Source organism: Mastomys coucha, unplaced genomic scaffold (genome assembly GCF_008632895.1).
Source record: "Mastomys coucha isolate ucsf_1 unplaced genomic scaffold, UCSF_Mcou_1 pScaffold16, whole genome shotgun sequence".
Taxonomy (NCBI): Eukaryota; Metazoa; Chordata; class Mammalia; order Rodentia; family Muridae; genus Mastomys; species Mastomys coucha.
This window is the reverse complement of record NW_022196898.1, coordinates 64790185-64804215: the sequence shown is the minus strand read 5'-3', so window position 1 is coordinate 64804215 and position 14031 is coordinate 64790185. Positions and strand designations below refer to the sequence as shown.

General features: G+C 40.1%; 1 long non-coding RNA gene across 1 annotated transcript; it reads left to right on the top strand.

The window, feature by feature from the left end:
* Nucleotides 1-1779: 1779 nt before the first annotated feature.
* Nucleotides 1780-6141, top strand: LOC116094280. The gene is made up of 2 exons (XR_004120021.1): nt 1780-2522; nt 4555-6141. It is a non-coding gene; the product is annotated as an uncharacterized LOC116094280 (long non-coding RNA).
* The last annotated feature ends 7890 nt before the right edge of the window (nt 6142-14031 follow it).

Genomic DNA, 14031 nt, shown 5'->3' with positions numbered 1-14031 from the left:
ATAATATATTCTATATAACACATATAATGCATAATAACTATATTATACATTATACATTATAAATTATATGCTATGTACTACATATTATATTATATATCATGTATCATGTATTACATATTATATTAATATCACATGTCACATGTTGCTCATCGTACATTATACATAGTACATCATGTATTTATTAGCCTAAAAAAGCTGGGAAGCATACACACAGAGTAAGTAAATATATATGCCATTATTTAAACCAACACTCTTTATCATTATACAATGCTATAATGTGTTTCTTGTGGGTACTATTGCTACCATAAAAAGCCCACTTCCAGACTCACTGCAAACTCCCTGACTCTACCTTAGAAGCAAACAGAACTAACACAAGTTATTAGGCAGAGTTCAGCAGATAAAGACAGAGCAGGACCTAGATTGTAGTTCCATCATACTCCTGTGGGATTCCAGGCAATTTATTTAGTTGTCTTAAGTTTAATATTTTTTTTTCCCTAAATGGAAAGGAAAATAGAAATACATCTACTTGCAGGGTTATTTTTAAGGATTCAAATCCTCATTAAGCATTTAATGATGCTAATTTACATCTGTTATGGCATTAATACATGAAAACAGTTTCTTTAAGCTTTGTATTCCTGGTACCCACTTAATAGGTGCCTTATGATATGTTCTCAATATTTGCTTGATGATTTGATGAAAATTGTATGGGCAAAGGCTTATTACCAAGGAGTACAAGCCTCTAGCATGCCCTGTTCTATAGTAAACAAGATAGAGAAATACCCAATATGAGATACTCAGTTACCCAACAATGGAAGGGAATGCATACACAAAATAAACCATACTATTGGGCCTAAAAGACAAGGCTAAAACTGCTTGAAAATACAAAAAGAAGAATGGACCATTAAAATAACATTGCACACACCTATCATAAAAAAATAATTTCTTTACAGTTCTTGAAAACAAAATATTGACTGAGTACTTTCACATATCACACATCATAAATCCTCTTTTTATTAGCTCAATAAAGCTGTCCAATAAAGCTGGGAAGCACAGTATAACCAGAGTTGTACTGGGCGCTACTGTACTACAATGAACAGTCATTAGAATTGCTTGATTACTATTGATTTCTTTGTCCTGCTTATTGAAACTGCAAAGCAGTTTGCCAATGGAGTGAAGGGGATTTATCCTTGATGTCTGCTGAGGCAGCAGTATGTTCATTCAATATCAGATGCCAAAGTGCACGAGACAGATTGCCAAATGCAGGGTTCGTCCCTACCAAAAAGTACAGAAGTATCTTCCTAATACGTTCTGCTCACTTTGAAAATATAAAGAGAGAAGCAGTGAGGGAAAAATGAAAACGATTTTGAGAAGAAATCTCTCTGGTGAATGTTATGCTTTGAATCTCTCCCCATTTACCCATGGCAGAGGACCATCTTTCTGGCATAATGCCTGGTCTTTAAGGGCAGCATTTGAAGAACTGGGTGATTCTTTAAATAAACATGAAACATTGAAACCAGGGCTAACTAAAGCAGCCCTTAGAAGGCTCCTGTTCAAGTTGGTCTTATTTGGAATTAAATAACCTCACAATAAATTGATGAGACAAGACGCATTAGTTATTTTTTTGTGTTTTTGTGAGGAAAAAAAAAGTGCCTGACAAAACCAACTTAAAGAGGGAGCAGCTTACTTTGGCTCATGATTTAGGAAATAATATAGTCAGTCATGGCATGGGAGCCATTATGACAAAACTATGAGGTGGTTGGTTACATTGGGCTCCCAGTTAGGCAGCAGAGAAAGCCAATGCCAACGCTCAGCTCATGTCCTCCTTTTTACTCAGTCCAGGACTCCACCCAGTGGAAGGATGCCACCTCTTCAGTTAAACCTCTCTGGAAATGCTCTCACAGACATGCTAAAGGCATGTTTCATGGGTGATTCTAAATGCAGTCAAGTTGACAAGAGAGATTAGTCTTCACACAATGCTTGTGTACTTCTGGCATGTCATCTATCTGTATGTATATGTCATATACATATTTCCTTGGTAGAAAGAGCTGGCAAGAAATCAAACTGTACTGTGAGGAAGACCCACGTGACATCTGACTGACATTGGTAGTCGCAAGTGTCTGAGAGACATGAAGATAAGTCTGACAAGGTTAATTAATGTAATCTCCAGAAATGAGATTCTCAAAAGATTCACAAAAATTAAAAATGTCTATGTAATAATCACCTTGAGAATGAGTTCAGCACGAGTCCCTTTATGGTTTTTGTGTCTTCTTCCATCCTCTCCAAATCTCAAGAGCATCGGAAAGAAGCGTGGAAGCTTGGATGACAAAATTAGTGATTGGGAAGAGCACAGGGATGAAGGCGAAGGCAACCATGACTATCACCCATGGCTGCCAGCTGCAAGGAGGCCGGTGCTGGGAACAGCCATGCATCCAGCATTGATTCAGGCTCAGCTGGGATGAATACATTGTACTTGGCAGTGTTGCTCTATTCTCTGGAACCCTGCTCATTTCTTGAAAGAGAAGGTAAGATATGCTAGCCTAAGTGTGAATGAGAAAACTATGGCACGCACCCAAGTTCTGACTAAAGCAGGAGATAGATTGCTTTCACCTGGTGTCTGAAGGGGGCTGAAGGAGACAATACAAGGTTGTGTTTAGGTTACATGTCATGAGTCATGTTTTTCCACAGAGGTTTGAATCTCACAACTCGTGTGTTACTGTCTGATCTATTGTCTGTCCTTCTGTCTTTCTCTGTTTCTCGCCTTCATTAAGTCTGTCATTTAACGTATGCCCTATGACCTTGTCTGTTGTGCTGAGTCTGAGACTGTGCCTACCTGAAGGCTTTCTTGTGAATCTGTGTCTGTCCCTGTATATCTCTCTGTGTTTCCCTAACAAAAGGCTTTGTTCTCTCTTTTATTGACCAGCATGGGAGGAAGAAAAAGGAATGAGAGACATGTTATAGAAATCTTTAACAGAATTTTCAAGATATGAAGTAGCTGACTCCAACTTACCCAGATAACAAACACTATTAAATAATGTCCAAATGCTGCTTTCAACATTCATAGTGGCTTTTCATTGTGTAAAGCCACTTCCAGCCCATTTTCTGTTTCCAACAAATGATTACCACAACAGTTTTGCAATTTTACGTACATTAGGGTCACAGGTCAGAATAATATAATTTAAAATTATAGCCATGCCTTAGCTTAGGTGGTAAAGGTTGATTACCTGAGAAACCCAAGGCAAGTAAGATTGATTGCTGCATTATTCTCCTAAAAACAAATTAGGCTGAGTACACAGTAGGTCAGCAGTCTTAGTGACCACAAGATGTATTTCTATTTCTCCCCCAGCTGACACATGGACAACGAGGATATAAAGCCATTTGTTAAAGATAGAAACACAGACTCAGATGCACAGATACTCTGGCTGTGAGGTCCAGCAAAGGTTCTAGGTTGTTACAATGTAAGAGATTTTTTTTTGTTTTTTTTCAAGACAGGATTTCTCTGTGTAGCCTTGGTTGTCCTGGAACTCACTCTGTAGACCAGGCTGGCCTCGAATTCAGAAATCCACCTGCCTCTGCCTCCCAAGTGCTGGGATTAAAGGCAGGCACCACCACTTCATTATAAAAATGAATCACCACAAATAAGAATTGAAAACTGATATTGAAACATGCTCAGATTACTAAACAACATTTTCAACACAAATTTTCATCTTCACTTAGTCCCTTTTTACAAAACAGAGAACTCTACATTAAGCACTTAACAAACAGTGCCTTGAATGCAGAAAAAGTTCAATAAATAAAAACTGCTGCTGCATGTTTTATTTAACCACGCCCCTTGAACACTGGTGAGGACAGCCACTCAGAACGACGTCCATGTTTCTGCTTTATATGCTGTCCTTCCTAGTGCTTCAGAAAGAACTCTGTTATGCATTCTCTTTCACTTCAAACCGTTTATTTGCAGACATAAAACTCATAAGGAGTAATAAGTTACACTTGTACACTTCAAATGCAGCAGAAATTTAAATGCCTACAAAGTTCAAGATGGTGTATAAAACACAATTCACTGAGACAGACCCTATAAGAAGTGTGCTGTGGTGGTTTCGATAACAATGGCCCCCATAGGCTCATATATGTGAAGGATTTCTTCCCAGTTGGTAGAATTTGGGGGGTGGAGGATTAGGAGGTGTGGCCTTGTTAGAGAGGGTGGGTCACTGGAGTTGGATTTGAGATTTTTAAAAGCCCACGCCATTCCCAGTTAGTCCCCCTTTGCCTCCTGCTTGTGGATCAGATATAAGTTTTCAACTACTGCTCTAGCACCATGGTGTTCCTTGCCGTGATGATTATGAATCCTAACCTTCTGAAGTTGCAAGCCTCGATAAACACTTTTTAAAGAGTTGCCTTGGTCATGGTACCTCTTACCAACAATAGAAAAATAACTAAAAGTAGTGATTGATAGACCTCAGAGCCTGTGGGTGTGAGGAGAGATCCAGTAGGAAGTGCTGAGGTAACGTCAAGCATACTCTGGGCCTGATTGTTTGTTTGTTTGTTTGTTTGTCTTAGCTGCCTGTGATGTCATTCAAATGAGCCAACAGCACTTGTTGAGGCAGCCGACTTCCATGTTCTCCTTTAGACTGAATGGAAATGGAACCAGCTCTAGGAGAATACAAGGTGACATGAGGGTACCTCTGCACAGAAGGAAGAAAATATTTTAGAATCCTGTAGAAAATCAGAAAGATACAGAAAATAGTAAAAAGTCACTCTTGTAAATGTTGGAGTTAATGACTACAGAGAGCTGCTGAAGGGCCCTCAAGGCTCCGATCCAAGGGAAAAGCACTTGCATAACTCATCATGGGAGACATCTCTCTCTGGGAACCTTCTAGAAAGAAAGTAAGATACCAAATAAAGCCATGCTACTGGGACCTTTGCAGGTAAGGACTTGACAAAGGTGTTTATTTCCCTCAAAAGTCATTTGTCTCATTACCGCCCCTATGAGGCTGAACATCCCAGAGTCATGGACAAAGAATGCACCATATTCTACGCACACGTTCACAAGGTTCAGAACTATATGATAAACTTTCCTGGCAAGGTGAGCTTATCCAGGAGCAGCAGGATAAGCTTCAAGTCTTTCAAGTGCAACGTTTCAAACGCTTTGTTCTACAACCCAAATACATAAATACTAGTGGTTCACTTTCAACACTGAATTAGTTCCTGTTTGGGAAACACACTGAGAAAACGGAGAAGTAACTGGAAAAAAAATAATAGAGAAGACCCCTTCATCTAACATACACTTCTATGAAAGTGTGGCATGGACAGCATCACCCAGGATGCCCTGATGAGAAGACCCCTTCATCTAACATACACTTCTATACAAGTGTGACATGGACAGCATCACCCAGGATGTCCTGATGCATTATCTCTGAATATCAGATGTGCATTAGGTCTTAGAGATTAAGCCTAGACCTGTGGTTACAGAATAAATACATCAAGTGGCCTGGGCTTCTTAAGCAAGTACAAGATGCTTGGAAAATCAGCTTCCCATACTGTGCAATTGACCAGACAAAGGAATGAGTAAAAGACAGAGCAACTGCTGGCTAGTGACATCTCCATAGAGGCCTTGGCATTAAACCCTGACATGAAGATCTGTTATCACGAGAGAGAGAAAAAAAAGTAAAAACAATTCCTTGGAGATTATTTTTCCACAATAGACCATACCCTAATAGGGAGGAAATAAGACTCTTACCTTCACCCTTGGTGTGGAAAGCTGATGTGGCTTCATTTGGGAGATAAAAGAAGACACATTTATATGAAGACAATAAGAACTCACCAGCTCTCTGTTTCTAGGCTTTGATAGTCTTGAACTTAGGAATGCTAAACACAGATTGAATTTTGACAATGGACCACAAAAATGTGTGAAAACATTAGGCCTAAAATCCAGACAGTGGTTTCCTGATGACTTTGGATGCCTGTCCAGCTCTGTGGTCCTGTGTTAGTGCCTGCGGCTCTTCACAGCGATGCAGGTGCTGGGAAAGGCTCCTGTCAAGGAAGCAAGCAGCCCTCCAGCTGGACTATTTCCTGCAGTTCAGTTGTTAACAGTTACTCTCAGTTTTCCCCCCTTCATATGAATTAAATCTTTTGGTATGCCATGCATACCTTATTTTCCCAGTAGCGTCATTATCAAATGGTGGAAAACTGAAATATAAAAATACTTGGGTTTTTTTTTTTTTCACTTTAGGAAAGTTCTGTTGGGAAATGCTTGCTTGATTAATCAGAAGTTACAGTGCTGCTCTCCCTGGATTTTGCAGGCAAATGCTAACGACCCAATAGGTGCTCACAGCAGTGAGAGCCGAGATGTAGTCTGCTCCCTAAGGAAACGGCACATTTTTCCACATTCACTTTTACTAATGCTGTGAATGCTACTGTTTATGAGATTATAATTTTGATTTATGACTTTTAAGGTTTGTCCTGACAGCTGTTTATTTTTAAATCATAATTCATAGAAAAACCAAATGCTTTCACTTACGAAAAATATCCCTAGTCTAAGGTCTGGTGCACAACTCATAGCCAGCCAAGTGTTATTTATCTTATAAAAAGTCTTTGTAGAAACAGAAATACCTTCTGATGTAGATTTTTCTGGTACAATGCAGAGGCAAATTTCTCCTTGCAAGGATAGATAGCAAGCCTTTAGTGCCTTTAGAACAAACAGTGGGAAACCATTCTCAAAACACTACCCTTGCTGGACTCTTCATAAACTAACAGAAGGTACCATGCTACCCAAACATGGAAGTCCCATCTCTGTAAGTGAATACTGCTTGTAACAGAGTGCGGGTTTCAGGCACATAGCAAAGGGATAAACCGGTAACTCAGGAATTATGTTTGGAAGAGATGGAGGTGGAGAAATGGGTTTTTCCTGATCCAGTTGTACAGATGAATGATACCAAGGATTGCTGAAGAATCATCATTGTTTTATGACTTCCAATCATCTTTGTTCCACACAATACAAAATAACTTAAAATGCCAGAGTGGTAATACAGATCAGTCATTATAACTATATAATTGGTGCTGTGCAGCAGAGGAGCCCACCCACCAGCTCTTCCTGACAGTGATGGTTTATTTGAAGTCCTATAAGATGGACTTTTCAAATATTGCATGTAATTACTGTAATGTACATATGCTGTAGTTGTGGTTATGGTCTGTGACTGTTGGCATTTTTCATTGTAAATTTAGAGAGAGCTTATTGGACTTTATTATCTTTTTAACTTACTATTTTCAGACTGTCTATTTTGAATTAAAAAATCTACTAAAACATGGAGTGCTCTTCATATAATTTAGGGGAAAGACTATCACAGATTCCTGTCTCAGCAACATACCAATAATCTATCTGCCCTTTAATGTTGTCACTTGTCTTTGCATTTTCATGGATCCATGAAAGAACAAAAGGCAACAACAGGGAGGGCTGAGCAAGGGCTCATCCATGCTCTAAAACTTTGACGTTGCCAAATACTATATTAATGACTTTTCTTATTTCCAATAACCAAATACCAGAGAAAGAATTCATTTTGGGTCACAGTTTCAGTAATATCAGTCAAGAGTAGGAAGGAAGACTTGGCAGAACAAAAAAGTTCATAGCATGGCTGGCCTGAAGCAGAGAGAGATACCACAGAAGAAGCCAAAGCAAGATATGACCCAAAGACACAGCCCCTGGTGACCCACTTTCTATAAACCCATGACCTACATTTCACCACTTCTCAATCATGCCATCAAAACATTAGTTTATCAGGGCCCTCACTATCTAATCATACTTTGAGAAACCCCTAATAACACATTCAGAGATGTGCTTCACTAATCTCCTAAAAGTTCCTTTCTTTTGGGGTGGGTGAGAGCAGGTTTCTAGACATTGTTTCTCTGTGTAGCCCTAGCTGTCCTGGAACTCATTCTGTAGACCAGGCTAACTTAAAGACATGTGTTATTACTACCTAGCGTCCCTTAAAGTTTATCTAGTGACAATGACAATCAAAATTAAACATCCCAACTTCTACATCTAACTTTGTTTGCATCAGTTTTTATATTTTCTCAGTTTTCCCAAAGAATATATTTTCTACCCTTTAATGAAAGTTGGCCAAATATATGGATGTAAAGTGTTCCAACACTTAAGAAACATGAGGATCATTTTCTCATTATACATATTGAATAACCAATAGATTTCTCAACTATCATTGGCCTTGTTTCACAGACATCCTTGAAGCCTTCCAAGAAAAGTCATAAGTCTACAAAGAAAGAGCATGGGTGAAGAACAGTTATCAATCACATAGTAACAGATCTTACAAGAAAGCAGAGCTAATCTTGGCCTTTCTAAATGTGTGATTTGACATAGATCCTGACAGATACCATTTAAAAAGCCATAGGTGCTATAGAGAAGTGATTGTGGAAATCCCATGTAAATGCATGTCTTGCAACCTACAAGGTCAGCTTGGTGTAGAACCGCTGCAGCACCGTATACTGAGTCTACAGTGGAACGACCCAGGCTCAACTCTCTCTGAGAGTGAGAAGACGGAGCTACAGTGTGGGCTTTTCTAAGATAAGGGATCCAAAATATGGAGAACTGTGATTGCACATGAAGGGCTTTGTGCTCTAAAAACTTAAATACTGATACTCTGAGATGCTGTCGATGTGTGGTCTGTAGTACTAGGATGCTCATTATACTTATAAGAAAATCCACTGTGTTTGCACCTGGAATAACAGTGACTGATAAACTTGACTCACCAGATAGACTGCACTCTTAATCTCACTCTCCCTAAGGGACTTCCTCTGCCATTCCTTAAAGATTATTCACCCTCTATCAGTTGTTCTGTGAGCTATTTAATTCCTTCTTCCCAAAGGCCTACAGTAAAAATATCTGCCTCTAAATGTTTTACCCCTCCCCCCATTAACTACCTCCTGACCCTGTTCCTACCTTGTATTCATTTTTATTTATAAATACAAAAGAATTTGTCTTAAACTGCCTTTTCTTCTGAGCCCCACCCAATCCATGGAGATCATTTGTCCTTGCCCCAGCAGGTCTAAAATTCCATTCCCAGGGATGCCACAGATAAGCAATGTGGGAAGGAGAGAACTGAGCTTTGCAAATGTATATAAGCTAATGCCTCTACTAGAATATGTATATGTACATACATATTCTATGATATATGTATTCTATGATATATATGTATTCTATGGTATATATATCCTATGATAAACACACACACACATATATATATACATATATATATATCATCCTTACAAAAAAGATTTGTGTTTAATGTGAAACCAGTTTATACCCTCAGTTTCCCTCAGAATACTTTAAAATAATACTATCAAGATGCTTCTTAATGAATATGAAGCCAAGATGAGGTTATTGTCTGGTAGCAAGGAGAAGCTTCACAGCATTAGCCTTCAGCCAATAACCTTGTTATGACAGAAAACAATCCTACACCTTCTCCCAGGCTTCAGACTTAATGCCTTAGGTGGGTGGGGTAATATTTCTCCTAAGGACAAAACTCCTGCTGTATGTCTATCATATACACAACCTATTTCCTTAAAGCACATGAAGAAAGATGTACGTATTAGTAGTTTTTCTCACCACCTCAACATAATTCCCAATAGAAGGAATCTGTGAGAGGAAGGATTCATTTTGGCTCATGATTCCAGTGACCACAGACCATCATGGTGTGCATGATATGGCATTGGTGCTCTGTCCCTAGTAGTAGAACCTTATGGCTTCTTCATATTGTAGCGAAACAAGAAGCAAAGATCAGGGCTAAATTATAAATTTAAGACCCATCCTTAACAGTCTACATTTGCCAGCAAAGCCCAGTTTCTGAAAGATTCCATAATGTCTAATGCTCGTTAGACTTTATTTATTTATTTATTTATTTATTTATTTATTCATGGTCAACTTTGGCACAGCCAGGATCATCCGGGAAGACAGAACTTTAATTAAGACAATACCTCCATCAGACTGGACTGCAGGCAAGCTCAGAGGGCATTTTCTTAATTAATGATTGGGAAGGCCCAGCCCTCTGTGAGTGGTGCCATCCCTGGCATGTGTCCTGAATTGTGTAAGAAAGTAGACTGAGCAAGCCACAGAGAAGAAGGCAGGAGGCGCTGTTCCTCTGTGCCCTGTGCTTCAGTTCCTGCTTGCCTTAACCTCCCTTCATGATAGATTATAAGCTCTAACATGATATAGACCCTTTTCCTCGCCTAATTGCTTTTGTCCATGGCACTTTATCACATCAGTAGAAAGCAGACTCTGACACTTCCCAAAGCAGCCTCACCATCAAGAGACCAGTTGGGGACACTGAATGCATTTGGACCCACCATCTTTTCCTTACTTCTATTTAGCTCTATTCCAGGATGCAAACATAAACTATTATAGCTTTGCTTTTCCCTCTTCTGGGCTCCATCAAGATTATTAAATATCCAACAGTGCTTTGTTTGCCTCTTTCAGATATTCCAGGAAAAGTACCTGGAAGAAACAAGTCATCCTATATTTTCATCCTTGAAAATCCCTCCATATCAAAGGAAGCTACAAACAGGTCCAGGAATACTTTATCACTTTTCTCACACCCACTATTTTGGCACAAACACTTAGATTTAGGCCAAAATCATCTATATTTTTAAAAAAATCAATATTGCATCTTCTCCTTACTTCTTTTACATAACTCAAAAGAGTGATGCCTCTTCTGTTTTCTTTCTTTTTCTTCTATGACTCCTCTAAGTGTTCAAGGAACACAAAGGAAGACCTTGCATATAGCAAGCTTTTCCTGTTTTAATGTGTTTGTACATATGTGTATGTGAATGCGGTATGTGTTTATGTGTGAGTGGTGTGTGTCTGTGTGTGTTTGTATGTTTCCCATGTGTGTGCATGTCCACATGCCCATGTACACAGGAAGCCAGAGTACAACATCGGGTCTACTACTAATATTCCACTTTCTCCCTTGTTTCTTTGAGTTGGGATCTGTTCCGCAAACCTTAAGCTAAGCAAGCAGTCAGCAAACCCCACCCATCTACTTGTCCCTGCCCCCCATCATGCTAAAGTTATGAGTGCATAAACAGACCCGGATCTTTACAGAGGTTCTGGGAATTTTAACCCAGAACTTCATACCTAAACAGAAATTAACTCTTACCCACTGAGATATCTACCCAGCCCCATTTTTTTTCTGTAACTCCCAGATGCCATTTAGCAGTTAGCCAAGTAAATAGTGGCATTTCAACAGGGAGTCCTAAACAGAGGGTTGACTGTCTAAGGGTTGGAGTCTAGAGCCAGAAGTTGGCAGTCTAGGAGTTCAGGACCTTTTAAACAATAAACAAAGAATTGGCCACCCAGGGACAAAGAGAGAAAGACTGTGTGAGATAGCGGAAGTAAGCAATTCTTCGGAGTGGAAAGCATCCTCTGGGGCGGAGTGCGGTCCCAGGCCTGACAGACTACCAAATGCCCTCTAGGTTGGCCTTTTCATAGAGTTCCTGGGCCCTGCCCCTCTTTCCCATTACTACTTCTCCTCAGTCTAGATGGATCTTGACTCAAAGGGATAACGAAGAGCAGTGAGGTCACATCCCAGTCCAGGGGAGAGCGTGGTGCAGGCGTGAACTCTCTTTGCATTCCATCTGCTATGTGAGAATGTTGGCTTTCCCTCAGTCCTTGTCCCTGCCTGTCTATTCCAGGCTCACTCCTCACAGCATCAGAATGGTCAGGATCCAGCAGTCAAATGCAGGTGTGTCACATGTTTGGTTGTCTCTGCCATGGCTGGCCTCAGATGTGCCTCTGAAAAGTGTTACCACCCTCAGATTGTGTTGTGTAGTAGTTTCCTCCAAATGGAACCGTCCCCAACCTCATATGTCCTGAAGGACAGAAACCAGCAAGATTACAAGGGCCCTCCCCCCCATCTCACCCCCCCATCTCACCCCCCCATCTCCCCCCCACCCCCGGATACAGAAGCAGAAAACAATTGTCAGGAAAAGAGACTCACCAGGGAAGCTTCCTGGCTGGAGATATTTTTCCAACCCGTCTGCAAGTCTTGGAGAGAGGTCCATGGTTGGAGTCTCTGAGTCTTCAGTCATGCTGGAGTGGGGATTTGAGTGATACAGCAGCCTTTGAGGACATCTGCTTCACTAAATAACCCACATTCTTGTAATTAATTCTACTACATAACAGGTTAGACAGTAATAGGAACATTACCTTGGCCTGTCCTGGGTTCCCTGTCTAGGGTGACTAGATGTTTGTTCATGTCTGTCTCACTGAACACAACCTTATGTGGTCTATTAGTTCTGAAATAGCAGAAACACCTATATTTTCAATTCTCTCTAGAAAGAGTAACTGAGAAAGTACCACACATTAACTGTTCTCCCTGTCATGTGTTCATTCTTCTCTTTATTAATTTTTACCCAGAATCTGCATTTCTTTTAATTTTTTTATGATCTTCAGTGTCTGTTCCTAACTTGAGCTGTGTCTGGAAAGAAAAGTAAGTTCCAGAAGAAAAAGGGGCAAGGAGGAGCAAAAGATGCCACAGCAGCAGAAGAATGCGAGCCACACACCTGGAGACGTCTTCCTCCGAGGAATGCTTTAGGAGAGCAGAAATGCCTGGTCATTGGTCTCCCATCTCAAGAGGCACATTGTAGTACTGGGTGGTTCTCTGCAAAGTCACAGTAGCTTCTGCCTCAGTTTACCACATGGAGCCATGCAGATTGTACAGACATGCCTCAGAAACCATTCCAAAGGCAAAGGTAGGGTAAACCTATCAGGAATATGACACACACACACACACACACACACACACACACACACACACACACACGCATACACATGTGCACATGCACACACATTTGCACATGCACACAGACACACATGCACACACAGAGAGACACACACGCACAGGCACATGCACATACACATGCACACAAATGTACACACGCCTAAAATAGAATTGCTTTTATTTGTACTCAACTCATTATATCCCAAGCTCTACATCCATGCATTCAACCAACCACAGGTCAAAGATATTCAGACAAAAATACTGAAATCACACAGACTTATTTTTTGTTATCACGTCCTAAGCAATACATGCAGAAAAAACAATTCATACCATATTTTCCTTGTGCCAGGCAGCATGAGTGGTCAAGGAGGAGTGGTTTAACGTGCATACGGGGCTGTCTATAAATCGCATGTCACATAAGGGACTTGACCAATTGCAGATACCAGTGTCCATGGATCCTAGAACCAGACCCCATAGACACTGAGGGCCAGTTTCAAATTTTGAATTTCTAAAGATTTCCTTTAAAGGAAGAATTTCACTGTGTTGACGTGTGTGATGTATATACATGAGTGAATACATATATATGCTACATCAATCCTCTACATCTTTGTTTTACAAATGATGAAACTAAGATCAAATGCCTCTCCAAAAGCCAGAAGGAGCAGCCGACCAAAAACGGAACCTGGAGCCTCTAAAGCTTTTTCTACCCTCACTTAACCCTCAGTCACTTTTCACTGTATCAGTAACTCAAAGGTTCATGCACACTCACTCTTTTAACCACATCACTTTGTTTAAGGCAAGACAGCTTTCTATTAAACTGTTATTAACATGAGTATATTAAATAAATAAAAATCAACTTCCTTCCTTCACAAATACTTCAAAATCCTGAATCCTTCGTTACACTCTGCCTTCAGCTTTCTATCCTGACAGATGCCAGTGAGATCGGGAAGCAGCTCTGAAAGGGGTTTATAACTCTTGAGCATCTACCAACATAGTAGTAGTATGTGCTCAAAGAATGGTCCAGACCACAATGGATTTTTTAAAAGACTGTATCTTTATTTTCCATTATGTGTATATGTATTGGGGGAGCTTACATATGTTCAGGGACCTTCAGAGGCCACAAGAGGATGTTTAATCCCTTGGAGCTGGAGTTTAGGATAGCTGAGAGTCTTCAGATATGGGTGTTGGGGTCCAAACTAGGGTCCTCTGAAACAGTGAGCTATGTTGTGTTCTTTTTTTTTTTTTTTAAAGA